The sequence below is a fragment of the Stenella coeruleoalba genome (genome assembly GCF_951394435.1).
Source record: "Stenella coeruleoalba genome assembly, chromosome: X".
In the NCBI taxonomy this organism is placed as follows: Eukaryota; Metazoa; Chordata; class Mammalia; order Artiodactyla; family Delphinidae; genus Stenella; species Stenella coeruleoalba.
The window spans coordinates 68853500-68875321 of NC_137152.1; the positions used below are offsets into that span (position 1 = coordinate 68853500).

The 21822-nt window shown below is 37.8% G+C and overlaps 1 protein-coding gene across 5 annotated transcripts in view; it reads left to right on the forward strand.

The window, feature by feature from the left end:
- Positions 1 to 21822, forward strand: part of DACH2 (dachshund family transcription factor 2) — a 634770-nt gene that overhangs the window by 344499 nt on the left and 268449 nt on the right. The window lies entirely within an intron of this gene.

Consider the following 21822-nt stretch of genomic DNA (forward strand, 5'->3'; position numbering starts at 1 on the left):
GACTTCCCTCCTATCTTCAGTGACTCTTTAGAGAGAAACTCTTTCTCCCTGTTGCAAAAATGGGCTAGAATGAAAGGAGACACCTTGGAGTTTGTGCACAACATAGTTTATGTTAACTTCTAATTTCCAAATCAAAATCATTTGATTGAAATAGATTGTCACTTGACTTAACAAAATACACGATCTGTATATCTTCTTTGGAGAAATGTCTATTTAGGTCTTCCACCCAGTTTTGGACTGGGTTGTTTTTTTAATATAGAGCTACATGAGCTGCTTGTATATATTGGAGATTAATCCTTTGTCAGTTGCTTCATTTGCAAATATTTTTTCCCATTCTGAGGGTTGTCTTTTCGTCTTGTTTATGCTTTCCTTTGCTGTGCAAAAGCTTTGAAGTTTCATTAGGTCTCATTTGTTTATTTTTGTTTTTATTTCCATTTCTCTAGGAGGTGGGTCCAAAAGGATCTTGCTGTGATTTATGTCATAGAGTGTTCTGCCTATGTTTTCCTCTAAGAGTTTCACAGTGTCTGGCCTTACATTTAGGTCTTTAATCCATTTTGAGTTCACATATGAAAGGATGCTCAACATCACTAATCATTAGAGAAATGCAAATCAAAACCACAAAGAGGTATCAGCTCACAGTGGTCAAAATCACCATCATTAAACATCTACAAACAGTAAATGCTGGAGCGGGTGTGGAGAAAAGGGAACCCTCTTGCACTCTTGGTGGGAATGTAAATTGATACAGCCACTATGGAGAACAGTATGGAGGTTCCTTAAAAAACTAAAAATAGAACTACCATATGACACAGCAATCCAACTACTGGGCATATACCCTGAGAAAACCATAATTCAAAAAGAGACATGTACCACAGTGTTCATTGCAGCACTATTTACAATAGCCAGAACATGAAAGCAATCTAAGTGTCCACTGACAGATGAGTGAATAAAGAAGATGTGGCACATATATACAATGGGATATTACTCAGCCATAAAAAGAAATGAAATTGAGTTATTTGTAATGAGGTGGATGGACCTAGCGTCCGTCATACAGAGAGAAGTAAGTCAGAAAGAGAAAGACAAATACCGTATGCTAACACATATATATGGAATCTAAGAAAAAAAAATGTCATGAAGAACCTAGGGGTACGACCGGGATAAAGACACAGACCTACTAGAGAATGGACTTGATATGGGGGGGGGAGGGTAAGCTGTGACAAAGTGAGAGAGTGACATGGACATATATACACTACCAAACGTAAAATAGATAGTGGGAAGCAGCTGCATAGCACAGGGAGATCAACTTGGTGCTTTGTGACCACCTGGAGGGGTGGGATAGGGAGGGTAGGAGGGAGGGAGTCGCAAGAGGGAAGAGATATGGGAACATATGTATATGTATAACTGATTCACTTTGTTATAAAGCAGAAACTAACACACCATTGTAAAGCAATTGTACTCCAGTAAAGATGAAAAAAAAAAAAAAAAAGAAATTGTACGGGAAAAAAACACATATTTCTGAAATAATGCCGTTTCTCCATCTAACTGTACAGTAGAATAGATCCTGCACCAGTAACAACACTTTTAAATTTGTTGAAATGAATTTTATCTTTCCTTAAAAAGTAAATTTTTTAATACATCACACTTTCCTCCCCCACCATTTAATTTTTTGATAAATGATAAAAATGAGCTATTATCTGAGAAGAAATAGTTTTTACTTCAAAAGATAAATAAACACAAAAATTAAGTTGCTGTTTCCTAATAGGAAAAAATTGACTAACAATTGTGTGATGAGAAGCTGCTTATGTGCACATTGCAAGTGAAATATTGGAGCTAAGATGTTAGCAATATAGATGAGTGATTGTAACTTTATTGCCATTAAGAGATTTCAAATTGCATTCACGCTTCTGTGTACACATAATGAAAAATGGGCAAAATAATGAAGATTGACATTGCCCTATGTCTGCTGTTTAATTCTGCTGCCTGCTCCTCTACGATGCTACATCTCTAATTCTACACAGCTAGTGATACCTAGAGTCTAAAGTTGTCGTCCATCAATAAAAAAATCACAAAGTTGGTTAAAAAAAAAGTTTATCCTCATTTTAAAAGTTTATTTTTTGCAGTTTAAAATTTGTCATTTTCCTAGTTTGGAATTGTAGTTTTCTTTATCTAGAAAAAGAAGAAAGTAATTTATGACTTGAATCATATTTATAAAATGGTAATTATAGATTGATAGATGAAAGTATACCTTAATGAGGGACTTCCCAGGTGGTGCAGTGGTTAAGAATCTGCCTGGCAATGCAGGGAGCAGGAGTTTGATCCCTGGTCCAGGAAGATCCCACATGCCATGGAGCACCTAAGCCCGTGTGCCACAACTACTGACCCTGTGCTCTGAGAAGCCCACACACCGCAACAGAGTAGCCCCTGCTATCCACAACTAGAGAAAGCCTGCATGCAGCAATGAGGACCCAATGCAGCCAATATATAAAACAAATAATTTTTTAAAAAGTATACCTTAATGAGAAAATGAAAAGATAGCATTCTCAGCGTAGTTTTGAAAACCATATCAATGGATATAAATACACCACATACTTTTCATCCCTGAAATCTGAGGAAAGTATTAGATATTACAGAAAAGTTTCCTGGCTTTCTGTTGAGACAAATATTGGTTTAAGAAATATGAAAAAAACCTAATAAATATATAATAAAATGTATTAAGTTGTATGAACTGTTTATGTATTTTGGATATTAAAACTTGTTGGACATATTATTTGTAAATATTTTCTCCTGTCCCATAGGTTTTTTCATTTTGTTGATGGTTCCCTTTGCTGTGTAAAAGCTTTTAATTTTAACTAGGTCTCCTTTGTTTATTTTTGCTTTTATTTCTTTTGCCTTAGGGGACAGATCCAAAAAAATATTTCTCCAATTTATTTCAAAGACTGTTCCTCCTATGTTTTCTTCTAGGAATTTTATAGTTTCAGGTCTTACATTTAGGTCTTTAATCAATTTTGAGTTTATTTTTGTGTTTGATGTGAGTAAATGTTCTAATATCATTGTTTTACATGTAGCTGTCCAGTTTTCTCAGCACCACTTGTTGAAGTGACTGTGTTTTCTCCATTTTATTTCCTTAGCTCCTTTGTCATATATGAATTGACCATAAGTGCATGGTTTATTTCTGGGCTTCCTATCCTCTTCCATTGATCTTTGTGTGTATTTTTGTGCCAGTACCATGCTTTTTTGATTACTGTAGCTTTGTAGTATAGTCCGAAGTCAGGGAGGGTGATACCTCCAGTTTTGTTCTTTTTCTCAAGATTATTTTGGTAAATTCATGGTCTTTTGTGGTTCCATATGAAATTTAGGATTATTTGTTCTAGTTCTGTGAAAAATATCATGGGTATTTTGGCAGGGACTTCGTTAAATCTGTAGGTTGCTTTGGGTAGTAGGGCCATTTTAAAAATATTAATTCTTCCAAAGTAATAGCATAGGATACCTTTCCATTTCTTTGTATCATCCTCGAATTCTTTCATCAGTATTTTATAGTTTTCAGAGTATAGGCCTTTCACCTATTTGGTTAAGTTTATTCATAGATATTTTATTCTTTTAGATGTGATTTTAAATGGGATTTTTTTTTACATTCTCTCTTCCTGATAGTTCATTATTAGTGTATAGAAAAGCCACAGATTTCTGTATATTAATCTTGTATCCTGCAAGTCCACTGAATTTATTTATTAATTCTAGTGTTTTATGGTGGAGACTTCATTGTTTTCTACGTATAGTATACTGCCATCTTCAAATAATAACAGTTTTACTTCTTCACGTCCAATTTGGATGCCTTTTATTTCTTTTTCTTGTCTGATTGCTGTAGCTAGGACTTCCAATACTATGTTAAAAAGAAGTGGTGAGAATACTACTTCTCACCTTGTCTTGTTTCTGAATATGGAGGAAAGGATTTCAGCTTTTCACCATTGACAATGATGTTAGCTGTGAGTTTTCATAAATGGCCTTTATTGTGTTGAGATACGTTCCCTGTATAACCACTTTGATGAGAGTTTGTATCATGAATGGATGTTGAATTTTGTCAAATGCATTTTCTGCATCTGCTAATGTGATTTTTATCCTTCCTTTTGTTACTGTGTCACATTGATTGATTTGTGAACGTTGAAACATCCTTGAGTCCAATGAATAAATCCAACATGGATCATGTTTTGTGACCATTTTTATATGTTGTTGAATTCAGTTTGCAAATATTTTGTTAATAATTTTTGCCTCTATATTAATCAAAGATATTGGCTTGTAGTTCTCTTTTATTGTAGTGTTTTTGTTTGTTTTAGTATCAGGGTAATGGTAGCTTCATATAATGAATTTAGGAGTGTTTCATCCTCTTAAATTTTTTGGAATAATTTGAGAAAGATATTATCTCTCCTTTCTATATTTGGTAGAATTCCCCTGTGAAGCTGTCTGGTCATGACTTTTGTTTGTTAGGAGTATTTTTTATTAAAAATTCAATTTCACTACTAGTAATTTGACTGTTCAAATTGTCTGTTTTCTCGTGATTCAGTCTTGGCATGTTGTATGTTTCTAGAATTTTTCCATTTTTTCTAAGTTGTCCAATTTGCTGGCATATAACTGTTCATAGTATTCACTTGTGATTTTTTGTATCTCTGTGGTATTGTTAATTATTTTTCCTCTTTTATTTCTTATTTTGTTAATTTGGGTTCTCTCATTTCTTCCTGGTGAACCTGGGTAAAGGTTTAATCTATTTTGATTATCTTTTCAAAAAACTGCCTTTTGGTTTCATTGCTCTTTTCTATTATTTACTCTCTATTTTATTTAACTCCTCTATGATCTTGATTATTTCTTTCCTTCTGATGACTTTGATCTTTCTTTGTCATAATTTTTCTAATTCTTTCAGGTGGTAGGTTAGGTTCTTTATCTGAGATTTTTCCTCTTTCTTGATTAAAGCCTGTATTGCTATAAATTTCCCTCTTAGAAGAGCTTTTGCTGCATCCCAGAGATTTAGGAATGTTGTGTTTCCATTTTCATTTGTCTCCTGGTATTTTCTGATTTCTTCTTTGATTTCTTCATTGACCCATTGGTTTTTAACTAGCATGTTGTTCAGTATCCATGTGTTCGTTTGTTTTTTCATTTTTCTTTATGCAGGTGTTTTCCAGTTTCATCCTTTTGTGCTCAGAAAATATGCTTGATATAATTTCTGTCCTATTAAATTCGTTGAGGCTTGTTTTATGGTCTAGCATGTGATCTATACTGGAGAATGGTCCATGTGTACTGGAAAAGAATATGTATTCTGCTGTGTTTGGATAGAATGTACTGTAGCTCTCTATTAAGTCCAACTAGTCTATAGTGTCATTTAAGGTCACTGTGGCCATATTGATCTTCTGTGTGGATGATCTGTCCACTGATGGAAGTGAGGTGTCAAAGTCCCCTAATATTATTGTACTATTGTCAGTTTATCCTTTAATGTCTCTTAGTATTTACTTTGTATATTTAGGTGCTCCTGTATTGGGTACATATGTGTTAACAATTGTGATATTCTCTTCTTGTACTAATCTCCTTATCATGGTATAATGCCCTTCTTTGTCTTTCACTATATTTCTTTGGGTTAAAGTCTATTTTGCCTGAAATGAGTATTGCTAACTCCACTTCCTAGTCATTTCCATTTGCATGAAATATCATTTTCCATCGCATCACTTTCAGTCTGTGTGTGTCTTTATTCTGAACTGCTTCTCTTGTAGGCAGCATAGAGATTGTCCTGGTGTTTTCTTTTATCCAATCAGCCACCCTATGTCTTTTGATTGATGCATTTAGGCCACTGAAATTTAAAGTAATTATTGATAGGTATGCCTTATTGCCATTTTATTACTTGCATTAGGGTTCATTTTGTAGTTCTTCCTTGTTTAATTCTTATTTTTGTTTCTTTCCTGTGGCTTGATGATTTTCCTTAATGGTATGCTTGAGTTCATTTATTTTTGTTTTTGTGTATCCATTGTGTGTTCCTGATTTGTGGTTGCCATGGAGTCCATATATGTTGACACATAATTATATCCACTTGTTTTAAATTGGTACTCTTTTAAGTTCAAACACATTATAAAAGATCTACATTTTTTACTCTCCCAACTCATATTTTGTGTTCTTTTTACATCTTTATTGGGGTATAATTGCTTTATAATGTTGTGTTACTTGCTGCTGTATAAGAAAGTGAATCAGCTATATGTATATATATATATATATATATATATATATATAGAGAGAGAGAGAGAGAGAGAGAGAGAGAGAGAGATATCCCCATATACCCTCCCTCTTGAGTCTCCCTCCCACACTCCCTATCCCACCCCTCTAGGTGGTCACAAAGCACAAAGATGATCTCCCTGAGCTATGTAGCTGCTTCCCACTAACTATCTATTTTACATTTGGTAGTGTATATATGTCAATGCTACTCTCTCACTTCATCCCAGCATACACTTGGTCTTCCCTGTGTACTCAAGTGCATTCTCTACATCTGTGTCTTTATTTCTGTCTGGTGCCTAGATTTGTCAGAAACTTTTTTTTTTTTTTGGATTCCATATATACATGTGTTAACATACAGAATTTATTTCTCTCTTTCTGACCAACTTCACTCTATATGACAGACTATAGGTACATCCACCTAACAACAAATAATTCAATTTCGTTTCTTTTTATGGCTGAGTAATATTCCATTGTATATATGTGTCACATCTTTATCCATTCACTTGTCTATGGACATTTAGGTTGTTTTCATGTCCTCGTTATTGTAAACAGTGCTGCAATGAACACTGTGGTACCTGTCTCTTTTTGAATTATTGTTATCTCAGGGTATATACCCAGTAGTGGAATTGCTAGGTCAAATTGTAGTTCTATTTTTAGTTTTTTAAGGAACCTCCATACTGTTCTCCATGGTGGCTGTATCAATTTACATTCCGACTAAGAGTGCAAGAGGGTTCCTTTTTCTCCACACCCTCTCCAACATTTATTGTTTGTAGATTTTTTGATGATAGCAATTCTGAATTGTGTGAGGTGATACCGCATTGTAGTTTTGATTTGCATTTCTCTAATGATTAGTGTTGTTGAGCATCCTCTCATCTGTTTGATGGCAATATGTATATCTTCTTTGGAGAAATGTCTATTTAGGTCTTCTGCCTATGTTTGGTTTGGGTTGGGTTTTTATTGATATTGAGCTGCATGAGCTGCTTGTATATTTTGGAGATTAATCCTTTGTCAGTTGCTTTATTTGCAAATATTTTTTTCCAATTCCGAGAGCTGTATTTTCGTCTTGTTTATGGTTTCCTTTACTGTGCAAAGATTTTAGGTCTCATTACGTACCATTTATTTATTTTTGTTTTTATTTCCATTTCTCTAGGAGGGGTCAAAAAGGATTTTGCTGTGATTTATGTCACAAAGTGTTCTGGGTATGTTTTCCTCTAAGAGTTTTACAGTGTCTGGCCTTACATTTAGGCCTTTAATCCATTTTGAGTACATTTTTGTGTATGGTGCCAGGAAGTGTTCTAATTTCATTCTTTCACATGTAGCTGTCCAGTTTTCCCAACACCACTTGTTGAAGAGGCTGTCTTTTCTCCATTGTATATTCTTGCCTCCTTTGTCAAATTTAAGGTGATCATCCATGTGTGGGTTTGTCTCTGAGCTTTCTATACTTTTCCAGTGATCTATATTTCTGTTTCTGTGCCAGGATCATACTGTCTTGGTTAATGTAGCTTTGTAGTATAGTCTGAAGCCAGGGAACCTATTCCTCCAGTTCCATTTTTCTTTCTCAAGATTACTTTGGCTATTTGGGGTCTTTTGTGTTTCCATACACATTGTGAAATTTTTTGTTCTAGTTCTGTGGAAAATGTCATTTGTAGTTTGATAGGGATTGCATTGAATCTGTAGATTGCCCTGGGTAGTACAGTCATTTTCACAGTGTTGATTCTTCCAATGGAAGAACATGGTATATCTCTCCATCTGTTTGTATCACCTTTAATTTCATTGATCACTGTCTTATAGTTTTCTGCTTACAGGTCTTTTGACTCCTTAGGTAGGTTTATTCCTAGGTATTTTATTCTTTTTGTTGTAATGGTAAATAGGAGTGTTTCTTTAATTTCTCTTTCAGATTTCTTGTCGTTAGTGTATAGGAATGCAAGAGATTTCTGTTCATTAATTTTGTATCCTGCTAATTTACCAAATGCATTAATTTGCTCTAGTAGTTTTCTGGTAACACCTTTATGATTTTCTATGTATAGTGTCATGTCATCTGCAAACAGTGAGAGTTTTACTTCTTTTCCGATTTGGATTCCTTTGGTTTCTTTTTCTTCTCTGATTGCTGTCACTAAAACTTCCAAAACTATGTTGGATAATAGTGGTAAGAGTGAGTCACCTTGTCTTTTTCCTAATCTTAGAGGAAATGGTTTCAATTTTTCACCATTGAGAGCGACATTGGCTGTGGGTTTGTCATATATGATCTTTATTATGTTGAGGTAGGTTCCCTCTATGCCCACTTTCTGGATAGTTTTTAATCATAAATGTTGCTGAATTTTGTCAAAAACTTTTCTTGCCTCTATTGAGATTATCATATGGTTTTTATCCTTCAGTTTGTTAATATGGTGTATCACATAGATTTACTTGCATATATTGAAGAATCCTTGCACTCCTGGGATAAACCCAACTTGATCATGGTGTATGATCCTTTTAATGTGCTGTTGGATTCTTTTTGCTAGTAGTTTATTGAGGATTTTTGCATCTATTTCATCAGTGATATTGATCTGTAGTTTTCTTTTTCTGTGACATCTTTGTCTGGTTTTGGTATTAGGGTGATGGTGACCTTGTAGATGAGTTTGGGAGTGTTCCTCACTCTGCTATATTTTGGAAGAGTTTGAGAAGGATAGGTGTTAGCACTTCTCTAAATGTTTGATAGAATTCACCTTTGAATCCATCTGGTCCTGGGATTCTGTTAGTTGGAAGATTTTTAATCACAGTTTCAATTTCAGTGCTTTTGTTGGCCTGTTCATATTTTCTATTTCTTCCTGGTTCAGTCTTGGAGGCTTGTACTTTTCTAAGAATTTGTCTATTTCTTCCAGGTTTTCCATTTTATTGGCATATAGTTGCTTGTAGTAGTCTCTCATGATCCTTTGTATTTCTGCAGTGTCAGTTGTTACTTCTCCTTTTTCATTTCTAATTCTATTGATTTGAGTCTTCTCCCATTTTTTCTTGATGAATGTAGCTAATGTTTTATCAGTTTTGTCTACCTTCTCAAAGAATCAACTTTTGGTTTTATTGATCTTTGCTATTGTTTTCTTCATTTCCTTTTTATTTTTTTCTGATCTGATCTTTATGATTTCTTTACTAACTCTGGTTTTTTTGTTGTTGTTGGTGGTGTTATTGTTCTTCTTCTTTCTCTACGTGCTTTAGGTGTAAGGTTAGGTTGTTCATTTGAAATATTTCTTGCTTCTTGAGGTAGGATTGTAATTGCTATAAACTTCCCTCTTAGAACTGCTTCTGGGGCATCCCATTGATTTTGGGTCATCCTATTTTCTTTGTTATTTGTTTCTAGGTACTTCTTGATTTCCTCTTTGATTTATTCACTGATATCTTAGTTATTTAGTAGTGTATTTTTTTGGCTCCATGTGTTTGTATTTTTTACAGATCTTTTCCTGTAATTGATATCTAGTCTCATAGCATTGTGGCCAGAAAAGGTACTTGATATGATTTCAATTTTCTTAAATTTACCAAGGCTTGATTTGTGACCCAAGATATGATCTATCCTGGAGAATGTTCCATGAGCACTTGAGAAAAATGTGTATTCTGTTGTTTTTGTTTGGAATGTCCTTTAAATATCAATTAAGTGCATCTGGACTAATGTGTCCTTTAATGCTTGTGTTTCCTTATTTATTTTCATTTTGGATAATCTGCCCATTGGTGAAAGTGGGGAGTTAAAGCCCCCTACTATGTTTGTGTTATTGTCAATTTCCCCTTTTCTGGCTGTTAGCATTTGGCTTATGTACTCAGGTGCTCCTATATTGGGTGTATAAGTATTTACAATTGGTATATCTTATTCTTGGATTGAACCCTTGATTGTTATGTAGTGTCCTTCTTTGTATCTTGTAATAGTGTTTATTTTAAAGTCTGTTTTGTCTGATATGAGTATTGCTACTCCAGGTTTCTTTTAATTTCCATTTGCATGGAATACCTTTTTCCATCCCCTCACTTTCAGCCTGTATGTGTCCCTAGGTCTGAAGTTGGTCTCTTGTAGGCAGTGTATGTACAGGTCTTATTTTTGTATCCATTCAGCCAGTCTTTGTCTTCTGCTTGGAGCATTTAATCCATTTACATTTAAGGTAATTATTGATATGCATGTTCCTATTACCATTTTCTTAATTGTTTTGGGTTTGTTATTGTAAGTCTTTTCCTTCCCTTGTGTTTCCTGCCTAGTGAAGTTCCTTTAGCATTTGTTGTAAGGCTGGTTTGGTGGTGCTGAATTCTCTTAAATTTTGCTTGTCTGTAAATGTTTTAATTTCTCCGTTGAATCTGAATGATATCCTTGCTGGATAGAGAAATCTTGGTTGTAGGTTTTTTGTTTTCATCACTTTAAATATGTCCTGCCAGTCCCTTCTGGCTTGCAGAATTTCTGATGAAACATCATCTGTTAACCTTATGGGGATTGCCTTGTATGTTATTTGTTGTTTTTCCCTTGCTGCTTTTAATATTTTGTCTTTGTATTTAATTTTTGTTAGTTTGATTACTGCGTGTCTTGGCATGTTTCTCCTTGGATTTATCCTATGTGGGATTCTCTGTGCTTCCTGGAATTCACTGACTATTTCCTTTCCCATGTTAGGGAAGTTTTCAGCTATAATCTCTTCAAATATTTTCTTAGACCCTTTGTTTTTTTCTTCTTCTTCTGCAACTCCTATAATTCGAATGTTGGCGCATTTAACATTGTCCCAGAGGTCTCTGAAACTGTCCTCAATTCTTTTCTTTATTTTTTCTTTATTCTGCTCTGTGGCAGTTATTTCCAATACTTTATCTTCCAGGTAACTTATGTGTTCTTCTGCCTCAGTTATTCTTCTTTCGATTCCTTCTAGAGTATTTTTAATTTCATGTATTGTGTTGTTCATCATTGTCTGTTTGCTCTTTAAGTCTTCTAAGTCCCTGTTAAATGTTTCTTGTATTTTCTCTATTCTATTTTCAAGATTTTGGATTATCTGTACTATCATTACTCTGCATTCTTTTTCAGGTAGACTTCTTATTTCCTCTTCACTTGTTTGGTCTGGTGGGTTTTTACTTTGCTCTTTCATCTGCTGTATATTTCTCTGTCTTCCCATTTTGCTTGACTTACTGTGTTTGTGTCTCCTTTTCACAGGCTGCAGCTTCATAGTTCCAGTTGTTTTTGATGTCTGCCCCCAGTGGGTAAGGTTGTTTCAGTGGCTTGTGTAGGCTTCCTGGTGGGGGGGGGGGACTGGTGCCTGTGTTCTTGTTGTGGGGCTGGATCTTGTTATCCTTCTGGGAAGGACCATGTGCAGTGGTATATTTTGCGGTGTCTGTGAACTTAGTATGACTTTTGGCATCCTCTCTGCTAATGGGTGGGTTTATGTTCCTGTGTTGCTAGTTGTTTGGCATGGGCCATCCAGCACTGGAGCTTGCTGTCCATTGGGTGGAGCTGGATCTTAGTGTTGAGTCAGAGATCTCTAGGAGATCTCTCACCGATTGATATTATGTGGGGCCAGGATGTCTCTGGTGGGCCTGTGTTCTGGACTCAGCTCTCCCACCTTAGAGGCTCAGGTCTGACACCTGGCCAGGGCACCAAAACCCTGCCAGACACATGGCTCAGAAGAAAAGGAAGAAAAAAAAAACACGAAGAGACAGACCCCTAGGATAAATGGTAAAACCAAACATAAGGAGACAAAATCACACAAAGAAACATACACATACATACTCATAAAAAGAGAAAAAATGAAAAAAAAGAAAAGTAAAAAAGAAAAAGAAAAGGAAGAGAGTAACCAAACGAATAAACAAATACACCAATGATAACAAGCACTAAAAACTAAAGTAAGTAAACATACAACCAGAAACAAATCAGATGCAGAAAGAAAACCCCAATTCTACAGTTGCTCCCAAAGTCCACCACCTCAGTTTTGGGAACATTCATTGTCTATTCAGGTATTCCACAGATGCAGGTTTATCAACTTGACTGTGTGGATTTATTCTGCTGCTCCTGAGGTGCACAGAGAAATTTCTCTTTCTGTTCTTTGTTCACACATCTCCTGGGGTTCAGCTTGGGTTTTGGCCCTGCTTCTGCATGTAGGCTGCCCTAAGGCATCTGTTCCCCATGCAGACCAGAGGGGGTTAAAGTAGCAGCTGATTAGCGCTCTCTTGCCAACTCAGGCCGTGGAGAGGGAGGGGTACAGTAGTCATAATTGTAATGCGATGTGAGCCTGTGGTGGCAGAGGCTTTTATGACATTGCAACAGCCTGAGGTGTGCCATGTGTTCTCCTGGGGAAGTTGTCCTTGGATCACAGGACCTTGGCAGTGGCATGCTACACAGGCTCCCGGGGGTGTGTGTGAGTAGTAACCTGCCCTTGCACACAGGATTGTTGGAGGCTATGTAACAGCCTTAACATCTCATGCCCATCTCGGGTCCAAGCTGATAGCTGTGGCTCAAGCTCATTTCTGGAGCTCACTTAGGCAATGCTCTGCCTTCTGTGCGCACATGGAGCAGGAACCGCCTGTCCTCGCACACCTCAAAACAATGGTCTGTTGCCTCTTTGGCAGGTCCAGAGTTTTTCCTGACTCCCTCCTGGCTAGCTGTGGTGCACTAGCCCCCTTCAGGCTGTCTTCACACAGCCAACCCTAGTCCTCTCCCTGGGATCTGACCTCTGAAGCCAGAGCCTCAGCTCCCAGTCCCCACCTGCCCTGGTGGGTGAGCAGACAAGCATCTCAGGTTGGTGAGTGCTGGTCAGCACTGATTTTTTTGCTGGAATCTCTTCACTTTGTCTTCTGTATCCCTGTTGTTATGCTCTCCCCTGTGACTCTGAAGCTTAACCCTGCCCATCCCCATCACCACCTGTGAAGGGACTCCCTAGTGTGTGGAAAATTTTCCTCCTTCACAGCTCCCTCCCAGAGGTGCAGGTTCCATCCCTTTTCTTTTGTCTCTGCTTTTTCTTTTTTCTTTTGCCGTACCCAGGTACGTGGGGAGTTTCTTGCCTTTTGGGAGGTCTGAGGTCTTCTGCCAGCGTTCAGTAGGTGTTCTGTAGGAGTTGTTCCACGTGTAGATGTATTTCTGGTGTATCTGTGGGGAGGAAGCTGATCTCCACGTCTTACTCTTCTGCCATCTTCCCCCTCAGCTCCCAGCCCCACCCGCCCTGGCGGGTGAGCAGACAAGCCTCTCGGGCTGGTGAGTGCTGGTCGGCTCTGATCCTCTGTGTGGGAATCCCTCTGCTTTGCCCTCCAAACCCCTCTTGCTGTGCTCCACGGCTCTGAAGCTTCCCCGCTCTGCCACCCACAGTCTCCGCCTGCAAAGGGGCTTCCTAGTGTGTGGAATCCTTTCCTCCTTCACAGCTCCCTCCCACTTGTGCAGGTCCCATCCCTATTATCTTGTCTCTGCTTTTTCTTTTTTCTTTTGCCCTACCCAAGTATGTGGGGATTTTCTTGCCTTTTGGGAAGTCTGAGGTCTTCTGCCAGCATTTGGTAGGTGTTCTGTAGGAATTGTTCTACATGTAGATGTATTTTTGATGTATTTGTTGGGAGAAAGGTGATCTCTACATCTTACTCCTCCACCATCTTGAAGGTCATTTCTGACCCAGTACCCAGGGAAAAGCAGTAGCAGATCAGCTATGCGGCACTGGAATCTGCAGGAGAAAGCTTTCCTTCCCGGCATCCTCTCAGTCACAGTGCCTTCTGGGAGAGCACATTTTGTATTTTTGATGTCATATTCTACATCTTCATGTTTATCCTTTCACTGTTTATTGTCATTCTAGTTGATTTTACAATTTTTTGTCTTTTAGTCTCCATATTGGTTTATTTAAGTGGTTGATACGCAGTCCTTGCTATATAGCCTTTTCTAGTGGGATTTTCCCTTTCCTATAGTTTCCTACTTCTTCAGTTAGAGAAGACCCTTCAACATTTCTTTTAGGGTAGATTTAGTATTGATGAACTCTTTTAGTTTTTGCTTTTCTGAGAAGTTCTTTATCTCTTCTTCAATTTGAATTGATAATCTTGCTGGATAATGTATCCTAGGTTATAGGTTTTTCCCTTTCTTCACTTTGAATATATTGCGCCTCTCCCAGAATTCTGGCCTGCAAAGTGTCTGCAGAGAAATCAACTGATAGCCTTATAGGGGTATTGTATATGACTTTGTTTTTCTGTTGCTGTCTTTAGAATTCTCTATCATTTTGCTATTTTAATTATGATATGTTTTGGTGTGGGTCTGTTTTGATTCATCTTGTTTGGGAACCTCTTTGCTTCCTGTACTTGCATATATGTTTCTTTCTTCAGGCTCAGGATGTTTTCAGCCATAATTTCCTCTAATACATTCTTGACCCCCTTTTCTCTCTCTTCTCTTTCTGGGACCCCTATAATGTGAATTTTGGCATGTTTAATGTTATCCCAAAGATATCATAGATTGTTTTCATTTTGTTTGTGGCATGGAGTGAGCAAGGCCTGGGTGTTCACTCAGCTCAGACTGGGGACTGTGGTGAGGCAGTAGCCCCTGTGGCAAACCTATAATGCAAATATTGGTATGCTTAATGTTTTTACACAGATCTCTTAAATCGTTTTCATTATTTAACATTTGTTTTTTTTTTTTTTTTCCTATACTGGTTTGGTGGTTTCCATTATTCTATCTTCCAGATCATTTATCCGTTCTGCTTTATCACTTAGTCTGCTATTCATTCCTTCTAGTATGCTTTTTTTAATTTCAGCTGTCAAATTCTTCATTTCTGATTGGGCCATTTTTATATTTTCTAGTTCCTTATTGAAGTGTTCCCTATGTACATGAAATCTTTTCCCTAATTCAGTTAACTTTTTTAATACCAGTGGTTTGAATGTTTTATCTGATAGATTATTTATTTGTTTCATTATTTTTATGAGGTTTTTCTCTTGCTCTTTCATTTGAGAGTAGTTCCTGTGCCTTTTCATTTTGGTTAACTTTCTCTGCCTCTATGATTTCACTTGAAACAGTTACCTATTGCTGTCTTGAAGGAGCAACCTTATGTGGGATCATCCCTATACAGACTGTGTGTGCCCAATGGCCTTGGTGGAAGAGTTAGATTTGATGTGGCCTCAAGTCACATCTTTCCTCAGTGTGTGCGGGAAGCTCTCACCTTGGTAGGGGGTGGAGCTGGAGATGGAGTAGCTAGAGCTGGTGCCAGTGTTTAGGTGGCACTTCCCGTCTGGTCACTGGCTGTCACTGCCTTATCAGGAGTGAAGTCTGATCCCACATTGCTGGAGCAGAAGCCCCGAGTGTCAGGCCTGAGATGGTTCTGTACCTTTAAGTGTGTGTTTTCCCTCTTCTTGTACTGAGACCCTTGCCCTAGAGAAGGGGAGTGCTGAGGCAAGTGGGGCTTGTGTGTCTTTTGGCTCATGTTGGCCATTGACTGACATCCAGTGCACTGCCTGTGGAGGCACCCACAATTGTTTCCCTTGCTCCACTCAGACGCAACATAGGGTAAAAGTCTCCTTTGTCCCTTGCAGCCAATCACTGCTTCCAGCCTTTGCTGCCAGCACCCTGTTTTAGAATTGCTCTGCAGTTCATGAGGGGCCCACATGGCCTCTTGGCTTGTATCCAGGGGATAGCTGTGATGGAGAAGCTGCTGTCAGAGATCTGGGCTGCTTCTGAGTCACTGCTTGAGTAAGTACCAATAATGGTCACTGCTGCCCCACCCAGGCTCCACCTTGTGTCTGGGTCTCCTCTGTGTCCATGGTCAAATCTTTTCCCTGGTCATGTCTGCCCCAGATCCAGTGCTGTGCTGTGTTATGGAGTGGGGCCAGAGTGTTCGCTCAGCTCAGGCTGAGATGCTCAGCTCAGGCTGGGATGCACTTGCCCCTGGGGGCAAGCCTGCATGCTTGTGCTCCTCAGGAGTACAGTCCAGGCTTCCCAAAGCCCTTCTATTAGTTCCAGCGGTCCTCCAACCAGCCAAGGGGGCTTTTCTCCCTTATGTAGAACAGAACTGGGGCATCGAATCTGTGGCTTGAACTACTAACTCCCCAGGGCAGATGTCCGCCCATGTAATCTCCCTTTTCCTCTGAGTCCCCTCCCAGGGGCACTGGCCCCAACCCGATCGTTTCCTCCCATTATGCCCAGTTAAATATGTCCTTTCTTACAGTGTTCATTGCACAAGAGTCTTTCTGTCAGTTTCCAGTGAGAATTATTCCACATGTAGATGTATTTTTGATGTATTTGTGAGGGGAGGTGAGCTCCATATCCTCTTACTTTGCCACCTTGATCCCAGTCTATGATTTTTTTTAAGAATTATGTTTGTTAATTTTGTCTAAGAAATCTTTGCATAATCCAAGGTCACAAGTTTTTCTCCTATGTGTTCTGCTAAAATATTTTATAATTTTGGGTTTTACTACAGGTTTATTATATTAGTTTGCTAGGGCTGTTATAACAAAGTACCACAAGCTGGTTGGATTAAATAATATAAATGAACTTTTTCACAGTTCTAGAGGCTGGTAGTCTAAAATCCAAGTGTCAGCACAGTTTGTTCTATTTGAAGGCTGTGAGAGAGTGAGAGAATGATCTATTCTATACCTGCCTTCTTGGTTTATAGATGGCCTTCTCTATATGTCCCTTCACATTATCCTATCTGTATACATGTCCCTGTGTCCAAATTTCCTCCTTCTATATGGATATTAGTCATATTGGGTTAGAGCCCACCCTAACTGACCTCATTTACTTTTTTTTTTCCTTTGGCCGCACTGCATGGCTTGTGGGATCTTAGTTCCCCGACCAGGTATTGAACCTATGCCCTCAGCAGTGAAAGTGTGGATTCCTAACCACTGGACTGCCAGGGAATTCCAATAACTGACCTCATTTAAACTTTATTACCTTTATAAAGACTCCACCTTCAAACAAGACCATATTTTAAAGTACTAAGTGTTAGGGCTTCAACATACGAATTTTGGTAGAGGGGACAGAGTTCAACACATAACACTCTGCCTTCTGACCCTCCCACTAAATTCTAGTTTCTCACATTCACCCCCATCTCAACATCCCCAAAAGTCTTATTCCATTTCAGCATCAACTCTAACTCCAGTATCTCATCTAAACCTCATCTAAATTGGCTGTGGGTGAGACTCTGGGAATTATTTATCCTGAGGCAAAATGCCTCTCCAACTGTGACCCTATGAAACCAGACAATAAATTATCTGTTTCCAAAAATGCATTGGTGGGACAGACATAGGATAGATATTCACCTTCCAAAAGGGAGATATCAGAAGGAAGAAAGGGTTCAGAAGGTACCAGACAAGTCAGAAACCTAACAGGGACAATTCAATTAGATTTTAAGGCTTGAGAATAATTCTTTTTGGCTCTATGCTCTGTCATCTGGGCCCACCAGGTGGCAACCCCACCCCTTGTCTCTGAACAGCAGTCCCACCCACTCAGCCTGCACCTTGTTGCATGGAGTGGCAGTGGCAGCCCCACCAGGCTCTGCATCTGTAGCTGTGTCCTCAAAGTCATTCTTCCTTTATTTTTTTCCATCTCTGTTTACTTAATTTAGGCTGACAATGTTTATATTGGTATAACATTCTCAAAAACTTTGTTAGCCCCTTGTGCAGTTCATGGGAGTCCAAGCCATTGAACAAGAAGGTCCTCCATGTATATTTTCTGAATAACCAAATATCTATTCCTTGCTTCTGCTAAGATGGTTGATTGGATCCATGAGTCACAGGCTTATAACTCTTTAGTTTTCCAGCCTCAGCCTTGGCCCTGTTTCCAGAGCACTTTATCTGGATAGGCTGAGAATTTTCATTTTTGCTTAATAATCCCCCCCTTCATCTTACTGTAGATTGCAAGCAGAAATCAGGTTTCTCCTTCAACACTCTGTTTAGAAATCTCAGCTAAATACCCAAGTTAATTGCTTTCAAGTTCCACCTTCCATCCAACAGAACACAATTCATACAATTTCTCTGCTACTTTATAACAAAGATCACCTTTCTTCCCGTTTCCAATAACATCTTCCTCATTTTCATCTGAGATCTCACCAGAAGCACCCTTAACATTTATATTTCTAGCAACATTCTGTTAATGACAATATATGTATTCCCTAAGATGATAGAAGCTTTCTCTACAGTTCTCTTTTCTTTCTGAGCTCTCACCAGAATTGCCATTAACATCCATATTTCTACCAACAGTTCCTTCAAGGAAATCGAGGCTTTTTATAGCATGCACCTAAAAATTCTCCCAGCCTCTGCTCATTACCCAATTCTACATTTTTATGTTTGTTACAACAGAGCCCCACTTCCTGGTACCAAAATCTGTGTGAATTTGCTATGGCTGCCATAACAAAATACTACAGACTAGGTGGCTTAAAAAACAGAAATTTATTGTCACAGAGTCCTGGAGGCTGGAAGTAAGAATCAAGTTGTAGGCAGAGATTGTTCTTTCTGGGGGCTGTGAAGGAAAAATATCTATTCTATGCCTTTCTCCTTGGCTTGTAGATGGCCATCTTCTCTGTCACTTGACGTCTTCCCTCTATGCACGTTTCTATGTCCAAATTTCTCCTTTTTATAAGGACAATACTACTTTATTTCTTTTATTACTCATTTTTTTCTAGCTTTGGCCACTGGAAACTTTTATGTGCTCCTATGTCCCCAAGATTGTGTTTTTTAGTTTGTCTTTTGTTTTTCTAAGTACTTTCTTATTTTCTGGAGCTACAAGATGCTCCAGGATCATTGTGTATATTTCCTACTACAGTCCTAGATGCAACTGTATCTCCAAGAGCCCTGGTTTTTCTTATTAGAGAATGTAGAACCCAAGATATGACTTTTAGGTGCTAGTAAATTGTTAAATTTCTGATTTACTAAAGATTTTTTCTTTTAAATCAAATAGCTGCTGAATTTTGACAAATGCTTTTTCTGTCTTTTGAGATGATCATATGTTTTTGTTGTGTTTTTAATCTGTTGATATGGTGAGATACATTTATTGACTTTGGAAAATTGATCTGACCTTACATTTCCTGGATACACTCTGGTTGGTCATGATATATTACCCTTTTTTTGTATTGCTGGAATTGCAATGCTAATTTCTTGAAATTTTGAACATAAGATTTTCCCCCAAGATTACTGTCTCCTGGTTCTTCAAACAATATAGGTTTTGCTGTGAAGGTATTTGAACATATAATTAAGGTTACTAATCAGCTGATCTTAAAATAAGGAGATTATCCTGGATTATCTTGTTGAGCTCAATGCAATCACACGAGTCCTTAAAAGAATATGGTGAAAGCAGAATTGTCAGAGGATGTAGAGAAAGAAGAAGGTGAAAGAGATGACTCAGAAAAAGTCAGAGATATTCCAAGGATAAGGATTTGAAGCTCTGTTGCTGGTTTTGAGATATAGGAGACCATGTGTGGGGACTGAACAGAGGCCACTGAGAGCTAAGGGCAACCACTAACTGGAAGCCTGGCAAAAGTATGGAGAACTCAGTCCTATAGCTGCAACAATTTGATTCAAATATAAACCTGAATGATCTTGAAAGTGGATTTCTTCCCAGATCCTTGAGTAAGGAATACAGCCCTTCTGACATCCTTATTCTATTCCTTATTCAAAGTCTTGTGTCAGACTTCTGACCTACAGAAACCAAGATAATAAATTTGTGTTGTTTTAAAGCTCTGTCTGTTCAATTTTTTTGCATGAGCAATAGAAAACAAATGCACTTTCGTTATAGTCATTTCTACTTTCCTCAAGTAGTTATTGTATATTTGGTGGCATATTAAAGGTCAGAAAATAATTAAAAGAATTCTAATATATATATACACACACACACACACACACACACACACACACATATATATATATGTATACACACACACATATATATATATAATTATGGAAAAGTTGAAGCAGTGACACACGTTATTTAATAAAGTAAGACTTATATATTGCTAACCCTGGAACCGGGTCTAAAATCCTCTTCTAACAGATGAGGTAACTGAGTCGTAAAGAAATTCAGAGACTCAATCAAAGACAAATAATGAGACAGTGGAAAAGCAAGGTTTAGAATGCAAGATCTTTCTCCCTGAATCTTTGTTAAGGACAAAAAAGGGGCTATTTTAGTCAATATGTTCTTCAGGTGTTCATAAAAGTATGTAGGATAAAGTTGCTGGGAATAACTTCACAGATGAGTCTGAAGTAGGTACTAAATTATGGGTAAGATTTATGTAGTTCAACAAACAAAAATTAGAAGTTTAGATACAAGAATGAGCCTGGTACATTAGAGAAGCTTGGGCAGTAGGTTAAGAATTGTAGAGGTCTGATGGGAAGAAATGATGAAGAGCATTGAACATCAGAAAAGTTTGTACTTTATACTGAAAGCTGTAAGCGTTTCTGATAATAAATCATTTCTGATAATAAAACCATTGATTATAAGTATTTTGTTACCTTGACAATTAGGTAGTAATATGAGCACTGATAAAAATAACATTTATGGGGCTTCCCTGGTGGCGCAGTGGTTGAGAGTCCGCCTGCCGTTGCAGGGGACAGTGGTTCGTGCCCTGGTCCGGGAAGATCCCACATGCCGTGGAGCGGCTGGGGCCGTGGGGCATGGCTGCTGAGCCTGCGCGTCCGGAGCCTGTGCTCTGCAATGGGAGAGGCCACAACAGTGAGAAGCCTGTGTACCGCAAAAAAAATAAAAAAATAACATTTATGGAGACGTTATTTTATGCAAAATGTGTTCAAAATTGACTTAAATTTAAACCCTGCATATATAATTTTCATAGATACTGGAATTTTGATCTATGTTACACATGGTCTCAATGATTCTGCTGCTCTGTAGATGGCCATTAAGTCATTTCCCCGATTCTCAGTAAAGAACTGAAAACTTTTGTAGGAACTCTTTCCTTCAGGAGCTGGTGAAAAGTGTTTGTTGTCCTCTCAAACTGGTTCTGTTCATCAGTTATTTGGTGGTCTTTTGGGGTTCATCAATCATGGAAACCAAATTACTAATGCCTTTTAAAACCACAAATTTGTGTTAAGAGCTTGTTTTTGCCAGTCTTTTAATTTTATTTTTAACATCTTATTCTTTCTGAGAAATGTCAGCTTGAGTCCTTGAATGAATTAAGGAAAAGTAGGCCATCAAGGAAAGAAAGGGTAGGTAGTTTTGAGCTGTTTTCCAAAATGGCTAGTAGGAAATGTGGGGTATGGGTATTTATGTTTAATGAAATGTGACAGTGATACTATCTAATAATATTGTTAGTTGCTTACCCCATATACCTACCTGATTCTCAGGAAGTTAGACTGAACAGAATAAATATGTATTTGAGAGATTATTTCTCTTCTGCAACTTTGTGGCTGAGACAAATAAGAATGTTAGATTACACTGTGATTTTTTTTCTATGGCAGTAAGGAAACTAAACTGACATAAAAACCCATACTAATTTTTAACTTGTGTTTAAAAAACACACGATAACTCCCATTTCCCACCAAGGTACTTTTAAAGGTTTTAATGGCCAAGTCCATCCTTAAAAGCTCTAGAGATACAGCTATAATCCTTTGTGGTTCATTCTTATTTCTGATTTTTCCCTTCAAGCTAGAATTAGAAGCACTGTCTTTTTGTATGGAAAAATAGGAAGTTGAGAGAATTTGCTT